The sequence below is a fragment of the Mya arenaria genome, chromosome 3, assembly GCF_026914265.1.
Source record: "Mya arenaria isolate MELC-2E11 chromosome 3, ASM2691426v1".
Taxonomy (NCBI): Eukaryota; Metazoa; Mollusca; class Bivalvia; order Myida; family Myidae; genus Mya; species Mya arenaria.
The window spans coordinates 61,430,068-61,457,018 of NC_069124.1; the positions used below are offsets into that span (position 1 = coordinate 61,430,068).

At 32.9% G+C, this 26,951-nt stretch overlaps 1 protein-coding gene and 1 pseudogene across 3 annotated transcripts in view; one reads left to right on the forward strand and one right to left on the reverse strand.

The window, feature by feature from the left end:
- LOC128228324 (protein CEPU-1-like) overlaps positions 1-22,950 on the reverse strand; it is a 128,468-nt gene extending 105,518 nt beyond the window's left edge. For 2 of the 3 annotated variants that reach the window (XM_052939573.1, XM_052939570.1), the window contains exon 1: positions 5,233-5,399. The gene's annotated coding sequence lies outside the window, so the exon portion shown is untranslated. Of the gene's footprint in view, positions 1-5,232; positions 5,400-22,829 lie in introns of those variants that run through there. The other variant, XM_052939572.1, reaches the window with a different exon arrangement.
- A 1,367-nt stretch (positions 22,951-24,317) lies between these two features.
- On the forward strand, positions 24,318-25,418 carry LOC128226175 (uncharacterized; annotated as a pseudogene).
- The last annotated feature ends 1,533 nt before the right edge of the window (positions 25,419-26,951 follow it).

A 26,951-nucleotide genomic window follows, 5' to 3' on the forward strand; every position in this document is an offset into this window, starting at 1 on the left:
CTTATACAAAAATCCTGTATTAGAAAACTTCATTCTGTTTTAGAAAATGTATGTAGTATTATATATACCATGTACAAACACTTTACACATATACAATGATTTAATGTTGTTTGACAATTTACGTTTGTAATTATGTCACATATAAGTACGCCTTTTTGCTAGATCAACAGACCAAACGTACAATGGTGTTCTTGTGTGTATCGTGCTTAGTTGCCCTCGTGTGATGTATAATAAATGTTGTGCAAAGGATGGGTTAAGTTCTCAAAATCTGCTTTAACCCTTTGTGCACTCCTGTTTTCACTGATCGTTCCAATTCAATTACCCCTATATGTTTTAATAATTACTGTAATTGTCATGTATTGTGCCTGTCTTGTCTCGTGATGTGAATATCTCTCCACAAACCAGCAGTTCCAGTATCATAACCAAATAATCCTAGAGGGTTCCATTGTATTGTCTTCTGGCACCAAAAGGATTATCAAGATAAAATAACTCGTTTCAATAAAAACTTTTAGTGCAATTTCTAAACTGAAAAGTCCTGTCCTGATATCAGTACGCCACAGGCACTATTGATTAATAGATTGTCCATGCAGAAAAAAGACTTTTTGTGTCAAAGACTTGTTAGTATTGTTGAAACATTGGATTAATGGGATTAAATGAGATTCCTTTTGCACAATAACGGGAATTCTCGAACTAATTAGGCCTTAAATGAAAGAGAGATTTCAAAACACTACGTGTACGTTTACTTGTATGCAAAGCTACTCGTACATTTCACTTGAATCCTCGTTGTATCGTACATTGCATTATATAATTGTACAAGGTACATACAAACAATCAACCTGGATGTCGAAGTGCAAAAGTAACCAGCACGTACACTTTTTATCCGACCAAGGAGTCTCTATCAACCACTCTTATGCATAATAACGACAGACAGGCAATGTATTAGTCTGTCTAAATACAATAAATATACCAACAGCATATTCTACCTTTTTCTATACCTTTTTCGGCATTCTGTGACAATCGTCTGTAAGGTAGGCATTAACCTGCCGAATTAATCGGTCATAAAATGGCAAACACAAATTTATTTTACGTCTAAAGAGAGCAAAATAATATATGTGTTGTACATTTAAGACATGTTGTATATTTCGACATGATTTAGAACATAAACCTCCAATATACTCCTAGTTTTGCTTGTACACCAAATTTCTTTGATATCTTAATATAAATATAATCTGTGTTAGTTGGATTGTTTTCCCTGGTTTGACTACGGCCGCTGTGTAATGTAGCATTATCAGCTCAATTACTATCAGCTGCTGTGCTTGTCCTTTAAGATTTAATTGCAGTAGTGGAACAGAAATTGCATGTATATACCTCACTTCTCACCTGCAAATATGTCTATTTACTGCAGTGTGGAAAACAGTGTGCATATCTACCATTATAACAGGTAATTACTATCGCTAGTAAATGGAAAATATTTCATTCATTTTAACACGGCATTTTAGCAAAACACTACGTCCTCATACCTAACTTATATAGCGTACGCCGCTGAGAAGGCTTACACAGCAATTTACTGTTGCCTGCTGTTTTGTTCGCGAAATCAGAACGTTTTTCTTTTTTTATGCGCCATTTTATTTCAGATCAAATACATAACACTTATACGGAGAATATGTTGGAAATTTATTTATAACATACCTGCAGAGTGAAATTCTAATATGTATTATATTATCGTTTATAATGATTTGCCAAAGCGTCTTTGGCATGACAGTTTGACATTTATGCAGAAAAACTGATTATCTGCTTGCTAAGATAGTATTCTACACCTAAAAATAATTGAATGAACCGCTTTTTAAACAGATAATTAAGCATGTCATTGCGGTAGTTGCGGTCTCCACTCGATTAAATCAAAGTACATCTTTTGCCTGACATATTTTCATTATCATTAATATTCTAAAGGCTATTTTTCATTTCACGGTATGTATGTAAGCACCATTTGTATTTCTAAACTTTCATCATTAAGACCAAGGCAGTTGTACAGCAGGGTGGACAACATTTGTAAACATTTTTCTATCAAATTTAAATGACCTCAAATTTAGCATTCTAATGGTCACAATTTGAGATCTAAAACAAACGTTAATACACATTTTAACATTAAATTCAGGTTTTTGTTTCAAGATAAAACTTTAGGTTTCATTTAGACAATAGAGAAAAATATCGTTCTACACTTATGCTACGAATATAGCAAGAAACTACCCTCGCAATTGGGACATTTGGTAGACCGCAATACAATGCTTCCAGAAAGTATCGAACGATATATCTTTTAAATTAAAGTAGTATTTGTGAATAATTAATAAAAGGAAATAACGTTTCATCAAAGTTTCCTACTTGGCCATTTTGATTAAAGTTTGTCATTTGTTAATGAATTACAATAATTAAAATGGCAATTATTTATCTTTGACTAATTTGATATTCTTGCGCAATTTTGTCAACCAAAAAAAACCTAATATGAGTTAATGGGCTGCATCAAAGACACGAATCGATAACTCGCAACTCGTTGGGAACACTGTAAGCCAAGGGGAGTCAAGGAAGCTGGTACTAAGTTTTGTATTTTTTCTTTCGCTATATGAGAGGGTCTCACCCCTTCACCGTTGGATCAGGAATATGGCTTTCTTTTTCAGGAATCCGGAAACCGCTTAGTTTTGAGCTGGAATCCGGAATTCCATTTTGTATTAATTTTGAATAAAACGTCCCAGTATTTCTCAATGTTCGTATATTTAATAAAACAATATAAGTTCTAGCCAATTCTTACAATAAATAGTTATATAATAACTAGCGTAGAGAAACGTACATGAATGTGTAGACATCCTCAGCTCAGCATAGTCGTTTCAGCCTACAAACAAGGCTACATAAATAAGGTACATCAAAGGGGACAGGAAGAAGAAGCAATATCTGTTCTCCGCTACTATTAATTAATTGATATAAAAAAATTGTTTTATTCAAAATGTCTGTCAATTTCTTATGGAATCCGAATCTAGGTAGCTCTTTAAGCGTTCCTTGCCTTGGTTTCGGCATCGTCAAACACAGACTTGAGTACGGCGCAAAAAAGGTTATGACACCCGAATATAATAAAATTGAAACAGCTATATGAGAGTGGAAAAAAACTGACCATCAATGCAATAAATGTTTTATTAATTGTTAATAAATACAAGAACCCTTAAATTTACAAATTTAGTTTCACTGACATTCCTTAAATAGTGTATAATGGTGAGATTTTCTCACATCTGCAATATGAACTTCTAACATAATATAAATTACTAAAATTCCAGAAGGGTATTTCAATAAAAACACACTGCTGTATGTTTTCCAATTCTAACTGTGCTGTCAAATTACAGGATTGCAGGAATTAAACACATCTCAACAGTTGTCTGCGTTCATTATTTTTTGAGACCAGCATTTAAATCGATTAGATTTATCTTTTTGGTTAGTGGAATCAAAGCACTTTGTTATTACTGCTTATAATATGTACTTATATGTACTTGTTATGCAACAGTAAGATAAATTGATACTTTAAGAAAATTAAAGAAATCTTAATTCAAAGCAGGAACAGTTACAAACACGTAAACATAGGCTTTTATTCAACTATGCAAGAACATTTTAACCGATGCAAGTGTCCTTAATTATGCATGATAATTATGTGAACACGTGAAAATTAGCCAAAAAGAAATACTTGACTTGTCACTACCGTTCGTCTACCTCTACTCCAATGTTTCTATTCTATTATGATATGCAGCTATTAAATGCAAATTGAACAAATTTCAAAGTGTGCGCTGTAACAAACAACTATTAAAACAACAAAACATCAATAACTAGAAATATAACAAAACCATTTCCTCATGAAGAAGGTCATTTTTAATCGGAAAAATCGGTAAAAGCAGTAAATTTTACAATATATTTTTTTTGGAACATAAAGTGTCTTCGCCAATCAGAAGAAATTCATTTTTATATGAAATACTAAGTTTTAATCAGTTTAATTGAATGTTTCTTAACTTCCAATACGTTCGATTTCAAGAGGAGGCTTTCTATTAGTCAAATCAAAATTCATCTCTCACTGCGCACTCAAATACGAACACATGGACTTTACGTGTTTTATCTTGATCTCGGTGAAAGTATTTCGTTCACACTTATTAAAACAATCAGCTTCACTGAGCAGGCTCTATGTCTGGCTTTGATTTATATTGTACATGCATCAATACGTATATAATAAATTATTGTTTTGACTTACTTAATAAATAAATATATATATATATATATATATATATATATATATATATATATATATATATATATATGTATATATATCGAACGGGACTTGTTTATAAAGTGTTATTATAAGAAAACATTTCATTTGCATAAATAAGTACTCAAATAAGTACACTTTTACTACCGGTTGAGAATCAATATCATTTTAAAACTGGTTTACGTTTATAACGGGTGGAAATGTTTTGTTATAAACCTTTATCATGGTGAGTGTGTTACTCTCGGTCGAACAAAGTCTGATTTTTATATTGTATTTAAAGTAAACAAGAATATTTACTCTCATTGTTTAGCATTTATGAGACTTCTTTTTTCTATTGACCGATTAAAGACAGTGGAAATCATAGTATTGATCAAACAATTCTCAAACATTGTACGGAAACTCACAATGTATTTCTTTTGTAATTAAATGTTAACAAATTGTTATCCTTGTTTATGAATATTCCATGAAATGTACGTCTGATTGACTTGATAATTTATGAAAAAATACATCCGATTTGCGAAGGCTCAACGTACAATAAAATATTCATATATTTGAAGTATTTCCTGATTTGAAGGCGTGCACATGTAACATGTTGGTCATACGTTTTAAAGCAATACAAGCAAATATGATTGTATTAATACGTCTAGACAAACGACTTCCATTGATTCTCTTGTTTGTGACGTGTTCTTTATAACTGTGTGATCTTTGATGAATACTGTTGGAACTAGTATGAGATTTGGTACTTGAAAAGTGATAAACTATAAGCACTTTTTCACATCAATATAACAACAGAAATTGTGAAATACAATATAATTGTAAACCAGCAAATTCTTCATTTTCCTTGTTTACGTTAACTCATTGGCAAACTACTTGTTAAATGATTTAGCGATTGACCCGACGCTGTTGTTGTATCACTCTAATAAACAGTTAAAATAACTTACCAAAACGTAATCCAGAATTTGCTAAATATCTCCTTTATTAACTGCATACACGGTACTGTATCGTAGTAATTCAAATGTCTTTAAGCACTTTCCTCGTTCTATAAAATAATTGGCCGTTCTTAACGAATAAACAGATCGTTCTGTGAAAGCGCGATCACTCGGCTAGAAGACGGCAAACAATATAATCCGCTAGCAAGAGCAGATTCAGTTGAACCGAATACTCGTGCTCTGATACCAATACAGTAAAAGCTTTAAACGCTATTGATTAAAACATTGTCCCATACGAAGAAAGATGATTTAAGATTTGTTTGTTTTGTTGAAACACAGATTTAAATTCAAACACTTGCAAACCAAGAATTTAGACGTTAGATTATGCCTCACGACGGAATGCAAAAGAATGATGAGTATTTGATCGAAAGCCAAATTGAAATTTATAACGCACAATTTATTTGCTCTTATATCTTTCCCTTTAAATTGCTTTCTGGCAATAGGTGACTACGTTAACCGCCCTGTCAATTGCCCCCGTCACTTACATAAACATAGTGTGTGTTTTTTGTTTTTTTTTAATTACAGCTATATTTTGTTTTAAACATTCGTTGTTATGGCGGTTTTTAGATATGTAATGTTGTTTATCTAAAACAAACGCGAATGTACTGAGAACATTGGTTCATGTTTTTGCACAAACACAATTATGTCCATTTGATTATAACATTAGTTAAACCTTATTTTATAAACCAACCGAGCAGGCATCAGTATAATTAAATGCATGTTGAGCCTGTCTCATGAATACAAAGGAACAACATTTATTTTGCATCTTAGATAATGTAAAAGATCATATCCATACTAGATGAATGCGTTTCTGTAATTGCTGCTTGCACACTTTTCAAAAACAAGAACAGTTCACTTCTGTTTTATTTCTGTAAATCTCAAGTCAATCAGCTGTACGTATTGTGGAATCTACTTAAACAAGGATTGAGTTATTCAATGTGTTATCATTTTTTATTTCATACATAAATCATTGAAAGCCTTGAATCGTATACAAACTTGTTTTTCTTGTCTGTTAAAAGCGCTAGGAAAGGTTTGAATCTCTTCCACCCTCTGTTGATCCGATGGTTTAAGTATTTCAATGCGAACCAGTGAAGTTCTAGCTAGCTAATATTTTGCATGCTGATTCAGATTCGTCCCTTTTAATGTCTTTGTCAATTCACGTTCAACATTCTCATTTCCTATAATGTTACATGACAACACACCACTTTTAATCAAATATAGCTAGAGGGACACATTCTAAAAAAACGTAAGAAAAAAGCCTACGCATCAAAACACGTCAAAGGCACAACAGAATAAACTGTTTTGTTTGATTTTACAGCACAAATATGCTGAAGTGTTATATATCATTTTACGAATAATGATTTGAATAAATAGCATAGAATATACCTGCCTAAATGTGTAAATGTACTAGTTAATTCCGTAGAAGCTTTACCATGCCTTAGCGAAATGAAAAACGATACTGTGATACAGTTTGAAGAGTATACCTTACAGTATGATACAATGCCAAACCGCATGTGATAAATGAATACAAACTTACTTTTTTGGGTAGTTTAATAAAATACTGGTTTCCAAAGTTGTACATGTGCTGTGTATTGCCTCTTGTTGAGTGTCTGTTGCATCTTTGATGCAAAGGAACACTGTAATGCTTGGCTGCTGGCATTTCTTTAAATCAAACATTGCATGTCGCAAATTATTGGAGCATTTATTCTTAAAACCAACTTCTGAACACAACATTAAGTGATACACCAGATAGACACAAATGCATTCTTATAATACATAGGGGGTTCATCACTTGGCACGATTAGTGAAACTGTTAGGAATGGGCGAGTAATCGATTCTTCATGATTTTGAAGATTCGAATTTGTATTTCTTTGTATTACTATTTTGTTCGTGGTCCAGCATAACATAAGCGGGAATGATTTCATTTAGAACTCTTGCATACACAACCAGAGTCATTAGTATGTGTTTATTTGTTGTATTTATTCTGTACGTAAGCTTATCACTCTGTATGAACAAGTTCCGTTCAATAAATATATCAATTCAAATCAATGACTTATGATATATTTATTGATACACGTACAATATCTAACAAAGCCATACACAGCCTGCTCGATTAAGTTGATTGTTTTAATAAGTTTGAATAAATTACCTTCACGGATTCAAATATCTAAGATCTACATAAAATACGTATAATCCTTGTGCCTTCGTATTTGATTGCTCAGTGAGGAATGAATCTAGAAAATTATGCTTTATAAAACGCCACCTCGTGGAATTGAAGGTTGTGAAAAATCTGTGTTGTATTTCTAGCTAATGATTGGTCAAATTGTCTGTGGGGTTTTCATAGTTTGTTACGGCTCACATTTTTTTCGATTGCTCCGATTTACTAGCCCATTTTTTTCTAACACAGGGTTACATAATGTCATAGTAAGTTTTCTTGTTTTAAGTAAGTTTGTTTGTTTTGTAACTAATTTTATAAATAAACATATTATTAAATGCTCTGGAGTTAAGGCAGAAAGGTTGATTAAGTTTTTTGCTTATTCAAATCCACGTTTTCAGGTAGAGTGTTGATTTCCGGACATTTTTATAATAGAACTGTAAATTGTATGAGATTTTTTGTATATATACTGTAATTTTAAATGATAATAAATCAAACAATAATCATGTACTTATTGGAATTTAAAAGTGATGTAAAATTTACCAGAGGTATATATATAAATATATATGGTCTCGTATTTAAAACCACTAATTATACCAATAAGATTATAGCGCATACTTTAGGACACCAGCATCGATTTAAATTTAATGCACAGTGCAATATAAATCTATTAATACATGTGTGTATCTGTGTCGGCTTTGAATTAAGATGTTGTTGTTTTCTTAAAGTGATATTTTATTTTACCTCTTCATTACCAGTACATATAATTGGAAGTAACAATGTTGTTTGTATATCCGCTAACCCAAAAAATAAATATAATCGAATTAAATGCTGGTATTAACAAATAATGAACGCACTCATCTGTTGGAGATGGGTTTTTTTTTTTAATTTCTGCATTCCTGTAATTTTGACGCTGTAAGATAATAAGATTCATGACAAAACGTCACTGTTTTTTAACATCACAGTAAAAATTAGAATATTCAGCCGTCTGTTTTGTTTTAAATGCCTTTCTTATTTTTTGTTTAATTTGTATTATGTTCTAAGTACCTATTCCGAAAGTGAGTTATTTCTATTTCACCATTATCAAGGATTTCAGGTGAATGTTAGAGTTAATTAACTGGAAAGGTAGAAGGCTCTTGTTATTGCACTTAATGATAAACAAGTGTTTCATTTAGGTCTCGGTCTGTGTGTTGATTTTTTGACGATTTCAAACAAAATCACTACCCCAGGTCGATACATCCACATGTTGACCTCACTTTATGCATTTTTTGGAAGGTGATTTTCAATTATCACCTCCTGGAGTCGTCACTCAGATGCCTATCTGCAGTAGCCGTTTGGCACAATTTCATACGCTATGCCAAGTTGTTCTACATAAATTAAATGTACTGCATATCGACTGCTTTTCTGTCATAATTTATCGCATTTTGATCAGCTAAAGTTTTATTCGTATTAAATTTAATCTTATATAAGTATCCAATAAAATAGCTTAATAAATGAAGAAAAATATCATATTGTAAAAATGCGCGTTTCTGCTTTTATTAGAATTTTACAGTCTAGCGAATTCATCTATAGAAGTTTTGCAGTCAGATATACTGCACAGTACTTAGCGATAAAGGTATAACTATTTTCTGCTACTGGGCCTTTATATCAATACCGTCTATACCGTCATGTCGTGACACTCAAAACCGTGAATGAATGCGGACATTATTTGCATAGTAACCTGTAGTTGATATAGCTTAAACATAGATTACTAGATTGTGTGTTTTGAACAACTCTAGTGAACAGTATACTTACAATTAATAATGCAACAATACGAATGTTGATACAAAGCAACAAAAAACGCGGCTGAATGATTTTTACTGAATATAATATGTATTCGCATTTTTTTAACACTCCTCATAAACACAGGAATACCCAAGCTATCATGAATTTACGATATGACAAATAGCTATTGGCCTTATATATGTGTGCAGAAAATATATATTCGTCAACTTTATCAATCGTAGTAACTCGTCTCGGGCAAGCGTACCCACGGAAATAACTATCTAGGTTGGTTCAGCTAATTCATATTATGTGCCGTTTTTGAAGTTTACACGTGTGTGTATATATATATATATACAAAATACACAATTTTCAGTAACGTAGAATTGCAATTATCATCATTAGGATTCTTTTCTTATATCAGTACACTAGGCAAATTCCTATTGAAAATTGCATCTTCAGGCGGTGTCAGATAGATGTTGTTGTTTTTTATTTCATATCTATAAAGTACTGTTTTAGGAAATTAAAAAATGGAAACTACCTGACAAGTAAACTAGCCAACATTTAACAAAGACCATATTTAATTACACAAGGCTAAGTTTAACATACACTTAACGTGGGACGCACTACGTGTAAACAGATACATGAATAAGAGATGTTAAGACCACCGCATTGGGACAGTAAACGAAACATAAACATTGAGGGTTTTAACCATGTTAGCTCACATTTGTCAATAATACGTACTTCTTGCAAACTTGATCAAAGTGATGCATGTACTGCAGGGGACTTTTTGCATGATGACACTGTCCTTTGTCGTGTTACCTGGAGAGGCAGATTGAAATCACAAAATGCAATATTGATGTATAATGTTTCATCAGTGAAAAAAATGTCCAACATGTATTGATAAAACAAACAAATGACCCAAGAGAGTAGTTCCTTGCTATATTCGACCAATGACTCTTTTACCCCACGTATGTCTTACTGATACCTCGAGTTTTAATTTGAAACGAAAACCTGATATATATTTAAATGGGTATTTCCGTTTATTAAACCCATTCAATTAATTTGACTATTAGAATGCTGCTAATTTGACCTAAAAATAATCGACATTTAATATTAATAATAATTACAAAAGTTGTCCATCCTGCTGTTCGACTTCTTGGGTAAAAATGTAGGAAAGAAAAGTTGTGCCTACCTACATTCCTTAAGTAATTCAAGATGTTAGAGGAAACTAAATATAATCAAAACATAATAAAAATGGCCTAATATTAATGATAATGAAAATATCTCAAGCATAAATTGTTATATGATTTATCGATTGTAGACCGCATAACTTGCAATTACATGAATACTTATCTCTTTTAAAAGCGGTTCATTTATTTATCATTAGATGTACGTAGAAAAATACTTTAGCAGATATCCATTAAATATGCATCAATGTCAGAAAGTTGTGCCAATGACCTTTTCGAAATTTTTATAAACGATTTTATAATACATATCAATTCATTTCCAACATATTCTCCGAATAAGTGTTATGTATTTCATCTGAAATAAAATGGCGCATAAAAGAAAAACGTACTGATTTCGCGAACTATACAACAGGCAACAGTAAATATTGAATTTTCTGCAATTGCTGTGTATGCCTTCTCAGTGGTGTGTACCATTAAAGCTAGGTTTGAGGACCTTGTTTTTTGCTAAAATGCCTCATAAAAATGAATAAAATATGTCCCATTTATTAGCATTCGTAAATACCTTTATATAATATTCGTAATAAGGGGAGATTTACACTTGAGTAGTGACATACTCGTATATATGCAATTTCTGTTCTACTACTGTGATAAGATATACCAGGACAAGAACAGCAGCTAACAGTAATTGATCTGATAATTTTACATCACACATTGTCACACCAGGGAAAACACTTCAACAAACACAGACTACATTTATATTTAGATTTCAAAGAAATTTGGTATACAAGCGAAAACAGGAGTCCCCTGGAAGTTAATGTTCTAAATCATGTTTACATACGTACATCGTCTAAACACATATAAACACCTTTAAACCCTAAACAAACATTATATGAACAGATAGCATTGAACACTTTGAACCCGCTAAATATGAATTAGTTTTTGTTATTATCTAGTCAATTATTTCGTCTTGTAGTACCTTATATATTATAAGGCTTTTCATTTCTTCCGCACCCTATAACTGTACGTTATTTTCGACAACATGATTCAAAACTGTAACGTGAACCACTATTTTCATGACTGAACGTAAGGCTGCGCGCTGAAGCGCCCCGGTATCATTTCAATAACTTAAAATAACTACTACTTAAACATATTCTGAGTTTATGTCAAGTAACATTTACCCTGACTAAAGCAACAGAGTGGTGTAATTCTATTAATCACAATCATGAGTGCATTATGTATTCATTTCAACTTAAAATATTGGCTTTAATACCGCAAATAAAAATCAGACATCTTCAGATATCCTTTTTGACATGACATGTTTAAGGAATTTTAATCGCCGGGGTTACAAAATGGAATTTATGGTGGTTTGCGGTTGAAAAAGGTTCGAATTAAAACCCATTTATTTAGATGCGTTCATAAAATTGCAACGTTTTAGTGAATTTGAAGCAAGCCAAAGTATCTTAAATAATTCTTTGTTATTCTAGAAAATTACGCAAAAAATGGAAATGTTGACTTAAGGACCCTGCCTTACTTTATTTACTCTAAACACTGGGTTTCACTTAGTTGACTAAAACAAACACCTGAAACGAAATGAAAGCATTGTTCAGATATCCTAGTTCATATAGGTTTATCAGTTACTGTTATGAAAATAGCTAATTGTATTAGAAATTCATTAATTTACAATACCTATTCTTAGGTTATGACAGACACTTATCAGTTACAGTTAAGGGCCACTCAAGAGATTCTTTTGATTCCATTTTATTGTCTGTGATCAGAACAGAAAATAAGTAAACTTACGCTAGTTGCACCTACAGTCTTCCAACGCGTTCAGTGTCTTTAAGTCAAAGTCCTTGGAATGTCCTTTGACCTTTGATTGCCTGACGCCATCTTAACACTGACACATTTTTAAAAAAACATGTATTTCAAAATCGCAAACCTCACCTATTTTACAAAAACTGATGGAAGTTTTGCAGCACGCAATGTAGCCTACAAATACAACTTGTAGTATTATCTCTTTATATTGATGCTTTCATTTGAAACTGTTTTATTCATTGATGATGCAAACAGATTCAAGAACAATTTCAACAATAACGACGTTTCAGCATGCTTTATGCCACTCATTCTATAGTCAGGATGATCTACATGTGAGCAATCTTAAGCATCAATATAGTTAACATCTTCGCTTGACGAGGGCGTAATTAGGAATATATTTAACGACATCGTAATATGAATAACTAATTTTACAACGAGCAGTAAAATCTGCTTGTTATATCAAGTGGGTTATTTTGAAGCTCACGCATGCGCATTGGCTTAAAGTTAGCATTAACTCGGCTTGCCGATCTAGTCGTTTGCGCTTCGAAGAACAAAAAAAAATTACTTATTATACGTAAGTACAATAAACAAGAAACATTTCATTCATTTTTATACCGGTTTATTAACAAACACCTAAGTCTTCACGTTATGCTTGATATCGCACATATCGCTGACAGGACTTACACAGCAGTTCCAAGAGTTTCATTTTGCCGTTTCCGGCTGTTTATTTCGTTAAATGACTATTATGTGGGAAAATTGGCAAACGATTTATATATGCATATGGAAACTGTTTTATTCATACAAGTACATCTAAAATGCGACAAAATGGTTCAGATGATTATTAAGTAGTGTATGAAATTGATGTTCTACCAATTTGTAAACGCATAAGGTGCTGTTAAACGTCAAAATTCCAAACCGTATTGATTATGTTTCCTTGTGCGAAAATAGTCTTTGCATTCTTTATATGTCAAAAAAACACAACGTGCCTTTATGCAAAACTGTTTGTTTTTACATCTTATTTTCTCATTTTTAAACGCAATATTATATTATATCTGAACCGAAATATTACCTACTATTACCAACACAACCACAAGAAGTATTAACTACTATACGCATCACCACCGCATGACATAGGTGTAATAGGAGTATTATTCGACGTGTTATTAATTGACATACTTGTACATATAAGCATTTTAATTCAACGAGTCGTTTATTAACATATGTGTAGTAGAATTATTGCTCAGCGAATCTTGTATTGCCATATGTATAGTAACATTTTTTTTTCACTTGCATTGGCATGTGGACACAAACAGCAAGCGGTAAAGTGTTGTATTCATATAACAAATATACCAGGTAAAATTCCAACTGGTACAGACAAGATATATACCAAAGTTTATGTTTATTATGTTTATACGTCAACGTGTTAACCATACTCTTATCTTTTCAGTTCTACACTGAGAACTTCTATCAAGTTAATGAAGAATCAACCCCCTCTGAGCATTCGAATTCTAGCACACAGCGATTCATCCATGGAAATAATCAGTATTCAATTATGACTTTTATCTAGGTATAAAAAATTTCATCCCGTGATGAAAGATGTTTCTTTCGCACTTGGTAAAACCATCAATTTTATTTAGCGTATGTATCTTGGATTTATTTCGACTACAAAATACACATATTTCATAATTATCCAAATTGCATACAACATATATTTGAAGTATACTTTATAAATATGTCAAGTTAAAATAAATTTAGAGCAATACATTTAAGGTTTATATAATAACGAGGATATAGCGTTCAAAATAAGTATGTCAACTACAACAATTTCTTTTTTCGAAATACGCTGTACTAAATTAAGCTATTATGCAACAAGACTTGTTTTTGAGCTTCTATACAAACATCCTCTGGCAATATGTTTATTGTTCAGACGCGAAAAACACTTTGTTGATCGGTAACATATTGGTCAATATAAAGTAAATACTCAAAAAATATGTCAAACCACTTTGTAAGAACATGTCCAGATAAAGCACTTTAGATATGGAACACTATCGCACTATTATTATAAACTAGCCACATGTCTGGACCTATAGTGCCAATGAATCAAGTATTATGTTAGGCCTGAAAATGGTAAATGGGACGAGATCGTCAACTATGTGCCTACTCGTATTGTCCCTGCAGTTTCCACTGACTAACGCGCTTTGTCTAGAGAAAGAGGTTCGCATTTCATAAATTAATTTCATTATTAAAGTAATAGAAAACAAAAAAGTGAAAACACTAGACTATTTTGTTCACTTCAACATTTAAGGCCACAGGAAGTTGGTGTCTCGGCCGCAGATTAACCGTACCTATTTTTTGGAAAATGTAAAAAAAGAACTATTTTATTTTTTTGCGCGACCGCACCTATATTTTATAATCGCTAACCGGACTTTTGTGGTAATTACCTTTTTGAAAGCTGAACTATAACGTGTTATAATCTTCCTGCGCAGTTCTAGTTTTTTTGCAAAGAAAAGTAACCGATGCATGGAGTTTTATACTGTATATAGCCGGTTTAGCATTTCAATATAGTCAATCAATATGAAGGCTTCCGGTAAAACCTCTGCGGCTCAAATGTTGGAAATTTGATGTTTTTATGGACAATAAATCTATTGTGACCATGCTCGAAGTCATTGCTCATCTTTCCACGCACAGCAAACTCATTAAATATGCAATATAATATGCGTACCTGATACTGGTAGCTATAATGTTGCGTGATAAGGGGTTATTTTGTGGATGGAAATTGGAATGATGAAGTTAAACAATGAGTGTTTGACTTAACTATTTGATTCTATTCATGACACTCGTGATAAGAAGTAACCTTATGACGTTGATGATGTAATAGACAGCTTAACTTAACAGGAATATGTTTCGTTGTTTGGTCCAACATGATGTCCCAACGTCATTTTTGACCAAATACTTACAAAAACAACAATAGCGAACAAATATCTGGTACCAAATAGCGATCAGTAAAACATGGAACACTGGTCCGGATGGACCAAAAATTGGGTAAGTTAATTCCTTGATTTAATTGTTCTTTTACAACATAATCTGGGATGAATCTCAACATACACTAATCACTTCGTTAAGCACATGTAATTGCAAGTATAGTGGTTTTGAAAACGAAATAATATGTGTTTAAGTGTATATTGACTTCTAAATTGTTTGATGTTGGCTGTGTAAAACATGAAAATCAGTCAATTTTTATTTCTTTTTACGAAAACAGCTTTTTCATTTTCAATATGTAAGAAAACCGTGCCTGCTAAACCTTTTGTTTTTACATCTAGTTTTGACATTTCTGAACGCATTTTTGGAAAATAATGTTCCTAGTAGGTGCAAACGTTACACTATTTAGTTCAACTCAATTTGCTGATTTGGCAAACCTTATTTAATCCCCCTGTTGTCTAAGTTTTCTAAAATGAATGTGTTGACTAAATTTATTTTTTATAGTTTTCTATACCCAAAATTACAAGTGCAATATGCTTCGTGCTAAATGCTATTAGGATTTCCACTGAAAGCCATTCCGATGTTTTGATTCCGCTTCTTTCATTTCTAAAACGAATGTGTTGCTATTTCAATTAATATCATTGAACTTCTTTTGTATACTTACAATAGCGTAAGTGCGATAAGAATTATGCTTAATGCTTTAACGCTTTCTGCTTCATCTTTTTAATTCATTCCGCTTGTCCGTCAAAATAACAAGGCAAATGATAGGAAGGTCATAAAAAGTTTGCCAAGTCACCAAATGGAGTTCAGCTATATGTATAAACGTTGGCACCTACTTCTAAATAATGCTTTTAGATGTAACAAATGACATTTCAGCACGGTTTTATGCCATATAGCACTTGAATAGACACAATGAAATGTCCAACAACAGTATTGAAATCATCATCGGATTAGAATTTCAATTAGTTTGTCCTTCCATAGTAAACTGTTTAAAAATAAGACCTCGTTTGAATTCTGTACGAATCGCTTTGCGACTTTTATTACTGATTGAAAAGCAAAGCTCATCCTGAATAGGCATGTTAAAAATACATTTATTATTATCACGTGACTTTGCCTTTAAAAACTCACCTTTGCAGACTAAAAATAAAGTCGTACCATCACAAACGCCCGGGCGCAATATATACGCTCTTAAAAAAGATAAAAATCCATATTTAAAGATGTAAAAAACTTCAAACATATTTTTATAGCAATTCATATTAACGCGGCATTTCATAGTTAATAATAATATTGTTGACTTCTTGTCAAATCAAGCATCATAATTGAAGACGTAAACATTATTTGTTCTGTAAAATAAAATAAATATCGGATTCCATGGATGGCGATATCATTTATTAATAACCACCACAGAATGTGAATCCCAGCTGATTCCTCGGTTTGCATTAACTTCATCGGGTTAACATTTCATGCTTTCACCTTCCATGTTATATGATATTTATATAATACTTAAAACAATGTATATATGATTCACTCCGGATCAAGGAAAATGACAAGTCAGCTGATGGCGACCAATGTATGGATATGTATCCTGGAAACAGTATACACTGTTCAGAGTTTATGGCTGTGTTAGATCAAAGCAAACCGGCTTGTGGTCGAAAGTGGATAAGTGTTAAACCGTACAGAACATATTATTTAAGGAGTAGGGAGCTTTTTGTACCTAAATATTAAAATTCCTGTCAGGATGTATATGTATATTATTTTGTAAGTTTAAGTTTAGCTTTGTGTAACTATTTATCTATTAAATATGACGAAATGGTCCATCATATAACAGACATATTTTGAAAAACCGATTATATTCTTTTAAGAAAAGCAAGGTTATAAACATCAAGTAGGCACAAACGATTGCTTAAATCCGGTCAATAGCAAGATAGTATAATTTGGTCAGCATATTTTGAGAAGCATATAGTTTTACTTCGGCACGAATTGAACCTGGAACCGTTGTTTCATAAGACTAATGCGTTCAAACGGAAACAGTTGTAGAATTTCTAATCATTTAATGGCCTTACTCCTTTGCAAAGATTTGTAAGAGTCCAAAAGGGGAATCTCTGAATTATTGTTGCTGGTTTTTTCTTCTTCGGGTCTGCATATGTATTATTCTTATTCCTCTACGAGTGACAACTTTTATTGATTCCATTCGTTACTTTTATACCGTTTCCCGGATTGAAATGGCCTGAGTACAAACCAAAGCTGCTTATATAAGAGACGACATAACACCGTAAAAAACGCATTTACACAAGGTTGCGTGCTCATCTATGAGGTATAGAAAGGCACAGTTGCAACTGTCTGAAGCTACACTATACACCGTTCGAGTTTTGGCGCAGGCTGCCCTCCGTATTTATAGGCACACAGAAAAAACATTCTGAAGTATTCAATCACTCATTCCGTGACCTTATCGCCCTATAATTGCAATGATTACCACATCGTTTGCGATAAGCGATTACGTAAGCCTCTTCCGTCAACTGCATGATATGTTTCATTAAACTTGCTACACTTCCTGTATATTATATTTGTAAATAATGTCTATCGAATGGTCGCAATAGCAAAAACATGAATGTCTGTTATTCATGTCGGAATATAGCTCATTGGGCTCATGTTTCTTGTTAACACATACCCGACTTTAAATAAAGATTCTTGTATCGTATATGTCTGGGAAATTATTTTAAAATCAAGCCATTGGTTTTTAACAATTTATATAGAAAAATCACCATCTAAATATCATTCCATGGTTTGTCTAAAATTGAGCAATAAAATACGAAAGTGAACCGTTTGCAGTATTTTCAAAATATCATAGTCCTGATTTATTTTGTCTGCAAATGCTAATGCACACTGTTAAGTGATACTTATGCAGTACTTGCAAATGTGAAATGATGACTGATATGAAAACATTTTTTCTGTCTAAATAAATAAGAACAAATCTAGAATCCCAATACCCCCGCCGAATGCTCATTTATGGTAGGAGATCCAAACATTAATGGACTCCAGTCTTTGCAAATTTTCAAAATATTTTGATTAAATGAAATCGGTACAACCTAATCTATTATATTTGCGGTTGTGACCTAAGACATTTATATTATTATAATAATTAATACATTCAGCAAACACATAGATATACGTTTAATAACACAAATAAATGTATGATCATTCCATTTATTAAAAGGCAACAACTCTGATGGTTTTGTCCCAACTTTGACAGAGCATTCGCACTGTGGTGCTGTACTATGGTTGTACACACAACATGTAAGTTGCACAAGTTGTCAATTTGTTATACATATATGACTCAAGGCGGACAAAGTTAAGTTGTTTTTGTCACTAGTTAAAGGGCAATAACTGCTGTGTTAGTGACCTAATCAGACTTGCTAGTGTACTACCAGATTATAGTCATACAAGCAATACATAAGTTTATTTAATGATTGTCGATAAGTGGCATTGATATTTATTTTCTTAAAGAGCAATACAGCTTTTGTAACAAAATATATGTGTTTCATTATTAGTTTGTCGATTTGTAACGAAAAAACATGATGGTTTATTGCTGTTTTAACTATTTAAAGGCCAATATCTCTTGTGCTACTGACCTGATCGAAACGAATATGTCCCAAACACTAGCGTATTATGGTTATACACATTGGACATCATTTTCATTATATTCTGTTAACTAGTTACAAAGAAATGGCTCCGGACAGAGGACAAAAAGACACACGGACAGATAACGCCAAACCTATATCCCTCCCTTGAAACTTTCGATTCGGCGTTGAATAATTACAGTACCGATATTTTGATTCAACAGCACTATCGGAGAAGTATCGTAAAACAGGGATAGTTATCGCGCAAAAAGGATGCAACCCAATTTTAACACAAAAAGTCACATGTCCGATACATCATCATTCCGAAAACATAATTTCCCATACCAATTAATGTCGCCGTGGAACACTTCATAGAAGAGTAATGTGTCTGCGTGTTTGCTGTTTAAATAAAAAAATAAAAACTCGAGACATTAAAATTCGTTCAGGTTTTTTATTTTTCCCTATGTCTCATGTTTGTCTCTGATAATTTTCTATTTCTTATAAAATATTCATTTTCTCATTATTATCATCGCAACGTTCATCGCTCCTTGCAGAACATTTTCTATAATCCACGCAAGGCAGCTAAATACAATATGATATATGTTTAATACCTTTTTGTTTTCTTTTGCTTATAATAAATAATGCAACTTTGGAAATGGATGTACATTCCATTAATGATGCCTTATTTGTTTAAAACGTGTCAAAGTAATTTCAAGCGTAATACGTCAGCTTTAACTTTCATATAGGCAGACAACTACCAGACCTATAAGTGCTAAAGCATACTGAGGCGTCCGTTTGTCTATGATAATAAAACTAAATTTGACATGCAATATATGCAGCAGACTTGGAAATGAAATTCTCAAGAATGGAATAGAAAATGCGTAAACAGCACTGCACCTATATAATCATCCGGTAAATAATATTAAATCGAATGTGCATAACCATTTTGAACAGGTCATAGATATTGGTAGTAAATGGAACCTACTCAATTCATTTTTACAACAATTTATAGTCACAAGTAATCATAAGTTATCTAAACGTATCTCTTCAAAGGTCTCAGGTTTGAATCAAGTTGCCATGTGTGGGTTGTCATGGATACCAGACATATAGATGATGTTCGATAGTATAAAACAGTAAACACAAAAATTCTTAATTCGAAGTAAATATATAAGATTCAAGATTTAAATTTTAATACGAAACATCCAGAGTGTTTCCAACTGATTCAAAACTCGTATATTACAAAATCAAACAATTGAAAAATGTCGAAAAAGAATATATAGCGCTATGTTTATATGTGAGAGTACAATGTTGGTGATATACAGAACGTTTCTGTGCACAGTCAAAGTTTGACTGTAACCTATTTGGTGTTGTTGTTATTTAACTTCGTAAAATAAATAAACGAAACAATAAAAAAAATCTCGATTGTCATTTAGCCACATAAAAATAAGTTAAGTAAATCAAACTATTTCATGATTTCATATATAGTATATATGTATGTAAATGAAGTAAAAAGCCGTAAAATACACTGAATTATAATATTGAAAACGTTACATAAATCTAAATTAATACACACACAATATACATATATTGAGTTTAACATTTTTGTCTGAACCAATGGCCATTGAGGATTTTTCATTTTTTTCGTACATTGTTTGGATATGTGTGTTAACAAACATAGGCAATCGATGGTTTTCAAAATATCTGTTCATTGATTTTACGGAGATCGATTCTTACGAATGCACCAAAAATAGTCCTATTCCGTCTTTTTTTCACCAAAGCTAACATGTTAAACTAGTGTCAATAGTAAAAGGGCTAGCATACACGTTGTGTTTGCATTTTTGTGGGCCAATGACAACAAGAATACGGGCAGGAAAAGTCAATAAAAGAATATGACAAGCAGAAGTACTGGAATGAACGTGGGATTTAGAGTCGAGAAAAATAGTCCCATAAAATCGCACCGAATTCCATACCGATTCACTGATATAATTATTATTTACAAAACCTGAACATATTTCGTCTATTAATACCACATCAATTACTATTTGCAGGTCGTAATGTGTGTTTTACTGTTCTGGCATATTTTACAACATGCATTTTTCATTCAGTTATTTTGGCATTTTGTCTCGCTCTGGAGCAGGTTTAGTCTCATAAAAAGGAAACCTTATATTATCAAATTAAACGAAACGATATAATCATTCCATATTCAATATTTAAGATTTTATTAAATGCAAGTTATTGACATTGTATTACAAAATTTGAAGATTCTTTCATGGTGTACTATTGTTACAGTACCTTTAAAGTCTTGTACATTCTATTCAAGTTCGAATTTACTTGTTTGTTAAAGGTGGCTTTCATTGTTTGCTTTCTACCATATATTTGATTAACAATGTCATTCACTTATTTTGTGGCAAATAGAATCACAACAAGAGGATCTGAAATTGCTATCGAGACTCAAGTATAAATAATGACGGCCAAATATCGGTGGTGCACTGTATTTGTATACGCAGCACCTAGGTTTGATACACATATAATACACTTGCTATTACGAGAAACACAAAAATCTTAGTATGTGTACTTACAAACATTCACCCCCAATGAATATTAAAGCTACATTCTCACAGATTGAACGTTTTGACTTTTTTCTCTTGGAACGATCCATTTTTTTGCAAAAACCCATAGAAGCAAGTTATGTAAAACTGCTGACAAAAAATTGTATTAAAGTTCGAAAATTGATGTTTTATGCAATTTTTTTAAACAGTAAGTAAGGTTTAAGCCATATAACATTAATATTCGAACGAAAATATGAAAATCTACGAACTGATTTTTGTCAGCAATCTTATATCATTGGTTTGCAGATATTTATGCTAAAAATTGGTCTTTTTAAGACAAAAAAATAAAAAGTTGTTAAAATGGTATATCTGTGAGGGTGCAGCTTTAAAAGGATTGTGTACTGTTTTAATTGATTTGCTTCAATTAATCTAAATAATATCAATATCAAAACTTATATTAAGTATTATAATTGAAACCATTGTGTGTATTTTTATCATTTGTTTTATCCTTTCTATATTTCTCGATGCCAACAATACCTATATTAATATTAATGCAGTTTTTAAAGTAAACATGATTATTTCTTTTCACCATTTTATATCAGTTGCAAAACAAAACACTTTCTTCTATTGACTTACTGAATGTACTTTGAAAATAAATTTTCAAACCTGCTTATCATAGGGAAAACGTTTTTCGTTTGTTCTTATCATATGTTGAAAATCTAAAAAACAACAACACACAAAATAAATTCTTAATTTTCTTATGTTTGTATCAATGGGGCTAACCCAATATTAACTTATAAATACTGACATAAAATGTGCATTGTTTTATGTTTCTTCCGTCAGTTTTAGTTTTTGATTGATCCTTTTTTTATCGAATCTTAGACAAATTTTAGACTATTGGGCTATCTGTAGTTTTCTATTGTTTGGAATTACTTTTCGTTTAGCTACATTCCCAAAACACTTCAACGGATTAACAAAAAACATGAACTGTTTCCGAACAAGAGCTGAAAACGTTTCACTAACCTGTAACCGTATACAGGTGACAGAACATATACAAATTGTTGGTATACATCTTAATTTAAGTCCACAGGACAAGATGACAACGTCTTTCACCACGACCATATATATGTACAATAATAATTACAGAATGTACACACATATTGCTAGATAATAAAACAAATTGTCAGATACAAGATATCAAAATAAATATATGTACATAGATAAGGCGCAGAAAATATTCCAAAACCATAAATCTAACTTAACATTTAACATTTATATTTGATTTCTAAATACGACAGAATAATTTTACAAATGTGGAGAAACGTAATAAAAATTAAGAATATTTGTAAAACAAGAACTATATACACATGTATGATTTATATTAGACAATACTGTGATATAATTGATACCTTAATGAATAACAAAACATATTTGGTAAACCAACTATACATGCATTATAGTTGCAACACTATAATACATCACATACCAGCATTTAAATCCAGACTTTGTTTAATAGCTCCAAACGAAACTGAATTAACAACACGGTAGTTATCATGAGGCGAGTTCAAGTGTGTTTAAGTATGTTCGTTCTCCCACCCAGACGTTCTTTAAGGGTGCGATCACTCGACTTGAAGACGGCAAATGAGATAATCCGGGAGTCAGAGAGTATTCCGATAAGCGGAGACCTCCCGTTCAGATACCAATCTTTTGTTTTGAAAATCGATTAAGAAATTGTTACAAACACAAAACGGAGGCATTAAACGTCCAAGCGTTTGTTGAAACGTGTTCATTGAAACATCAAATATACCCTTAGGACATACCACATACTTTGAAACAAGGACGTTTGAAGTTTGGCATCAGTGCCGGATAGCTTTGCAAGCTATCAAACAAACAAAATATCTAGGAAATTGTCCCATAATACATCTTGTTTTATTCCTTCAATTGTCTTAATGTTTTCATAACAGTAATAGTCAAGATGTTGCATCAACCATCAACACCAATTGCATGTCTTGTTATCAACATTTCAGACAGCGCCTTCATCATTAAAATTTGTTGCGTCTTTCTGTTTTTATAGTTCAGTTCGAAAAGTCTAGAACACAAGTGATTGTTGAGATACCGCAGCAGTTGGTTATATACACGCACACCGCTTTGATACACAATTGTTCGTAAATTGTATTTATTTGATTCATATACTTTAAGTAGCAGAATACTTACTCGTTAAATGTGTTTTTTTGAAAATTAATGGTCACGGTATATTGACCCTAACATAAAAATATATCTATGCTTGATGAGAAATATGTACGACATAAATACATTTTATACGGATAATATGTACCAAGTATTGAACGATTCCACTTAGATCGTTGTATAAATCTAACATTGCTATACATGTAATGCATATATTCAAGGTACAGACATTTTCCCAGATGGTCAAGAATCATGACAAAGTTTACTGACCAAGCACAGTTCATCTGGTTTTTGCACGTCATCCAAAATAGGGGTGTTTCCCTTTGGTTTCAAACATAAACATGGCACTGACTCGAGAACAATCTAGAACTGGTCCAAGAAAAACATGATACTGGCTCGAGAACAATATTGAACTGGCTTGAGAACAACATAGTGCTGGCTCGAGAACAATATTGTACTGGCTCAAGAACTACATTGTAATGGCGCGAGAACTACATTGTACTGGCTCGAGAACAACATTGTACTGGCTCGAGAACTACATTGTACTGGCTCGATAATTACATTGTAGTGGCTCGAAAACTACATTGTAATGGCGCGAGAACTACATTGTATTGGCTCGAGAACAACATTGTACTGGCTCGATAATTACATTGTAGTGGCTCGAAAACTACATTGTAATGGCGCGAGAACTACATTGTAAGGGCTCGAGAATTACATTGTAAGGGCTCGAGAACTACATTGTAAGGGCTCGAAAACTACATTGTAAGGGCTCGAAAACTACATTGTAATGGCGCGAGAACTACATTGTATTGGCTCGAGAACAACATTGTACTGGCTCGATAATTATATTGTAGTGGCTCGAAAACTACATTGTAATGGCGCGGGAACTACATTGTAAGGGCTCGAGAATTACATTGTAAGGGCTCGAGAACTACATTGTAAGGGCTCGAAAACTACATTGTAATGGCGCGAGAACTACATTGTAAGGGCTCGAGAATTACATTGTAAGGGCTCGAGAACTACATTGTAAGGGCTCGAAAACTACATTGTAATGGCGCGAGAACTACATTGTAAGGGCTCGAGAACTACATTGTAAGGGCTCGAGAACTACATTGTAAGGGCTCGACAATTACATTGTATTGGCTAGAGAATTACATTGTAAGGGCTCGAGAACTACATTGTAAGGGCTCGAGAACTACATTATATTGGCTAGAGAACTACATTGTATTGGCTCGAGAACTACATTATACCGGCTCGAAAACTACATTTTGAGGGCTCGAAAGCTACATTGTAAGGGCTCGAGAACTACATTGTATTGCCTCGAGAACTACATTGTAAGGGCTCGAAAACTACATTGTAAGGGCTTGAGAACTACATTGTATTGGCTCGAGAACTACATTGTAAGGGCTCGAGAACTAAATTGTAAGGGCTCAAAAACTACATTGTAATGGTGCGAGAACTACATTGTAGGGGCTCGAGAACTACATTGTAAGGGCTCGAGAACTACATTGTAAGGGCTCGAAAACTACATTGTAATGGCGCGAGAACTACATTGTAAGGGCTCGAGAACTACATTGTAAGGGCTCGAAAACTACATTGTAAGGGCTCGAAAACTACATTGTAATGGCGCGAGAACTACATTGTAAGGGCTCGAAAACTACATTGTAATGGCGCGAGAACTACATTGTAAGGGCTCGAGAACTACATTGTAGTGGTTCGAGAACTACATTCTATTGGCTCGAGAACTTTATTGTTCTCGCTCGTAAACTACATTGTATTCGTTCGATAACTACATTGTACTGGCTCGAGAACTACATTGTATGGGCTCGAGAACTACATTGTAAGGGCTCGAGAACTACATTGTAAGGGCTCGAGAACTACATTGTAGTGGCTCGAAAACTACATTGTTTTTGCTCGATAACTACATTGTTCTTGCTCGAGAATTACATTGTACTTGTTCGAGAACTACTTTCTATTGGCTCGAGAACTTCATTGTTATGGCTCGATAACTACATTGTTCTTGCTCGATAACTACATTGTACTTGTTCGAGAACTACTTTCTATTGGTTCGAGAACTTCATTGTTATGGCTCGAGGACTACATTGTACTAGCTCGATAATTACATTGTACTGGCTCGAAAACTACATTCTATTGGCTCGAGAACTTCATTGTTCTCGCTCGTAAACTACATTGTATTCGTTCGATAACTACATTGTACTGGCTTGAGAACTATATTGTTCTGGCTCCTCAAGAGCTACATTGTTATGGCTCGAGAACTACATTGTATTGGCTCAAGAACTACAATGTAATGGCTCGAGAACTACATTGTATTAGCTCAAGAACTACATTGTAATGGCTCGAGAACTACATTGTATTGGCTCGAGAACTACAATGTAATGGCTCGAGAACTACATTGTATTGGCTCAATAACTACAATGTAATGGCTCCTGAACTACATTGTTTTGGCTCAAGAACTACATTGTAATGGCTCGAGAACTACATTGTATTGGCTCAAGAACTACAATGTATTGGCTCGAGAACTACATTGTTATGGCTCGAGAACTTCATTGTAATGGCTCAAGAACTACATTGTAATTGCTCAAGAACTTCATTGTAATGGCTCGAGAACTACATTGTATTGGCTCAAGAGCTACATTGTTATGGCTCGAGAACTACATTGTATTGGCTCAAGAATTACAATGTAATGGCTCCAGAACTACATTGTTATGGCTCGAGAACTTCATTGTAATGGCTCAAGAACTACATTGTAATTCCTCGAGAACTACATTGTAATGGCTCGAGAACTACATTGTATTGGCTCAAGAGCTACATTGTTATGGCTCGAGAACTACATTGTATTGGCTCAAGAATTACAATGTAATGGCTCGAGAACTACATTGTATTGGCTCAAGAACTACATTGTAATGGCGCGAGAACTACATTGTATTCGTTCGATAACTACGTTGTACTGGCTTGAGAACTATATTGTACTGGCTCCTCAAGAGCTACATTGTTATGACTCGAGAACTACATTGTATTGGCTCAAGAACTACAATGTAATGGCTCGAGAACTACATTTTATTGGCTCAAGAACTACATTGTAATGGGTCAAGATCTACATTCTACTAGCTTGAGAACTACACTGTACTGGCTCGAGAACTGTATTGTACTGGCTCCAGAACTACATTGTTATGGCTCTAGAACTAGTTTTTATTGGCTAGAGAACTACATTGTAATGGCTCGAGAACTTTTTGAATTGATGTGTATCAGATTTTAGTCTGATACTCTTTATACTAATACTTTTTTTAACTTTCGGTGGTAAAAAATTATTTTTCTTTAAACGTTTTGGATAAGATTCCATAAAGATAATAGTATAAATGATCCCATTTGTTTCAAATTTAAAATACAACGTTGCCAGTCC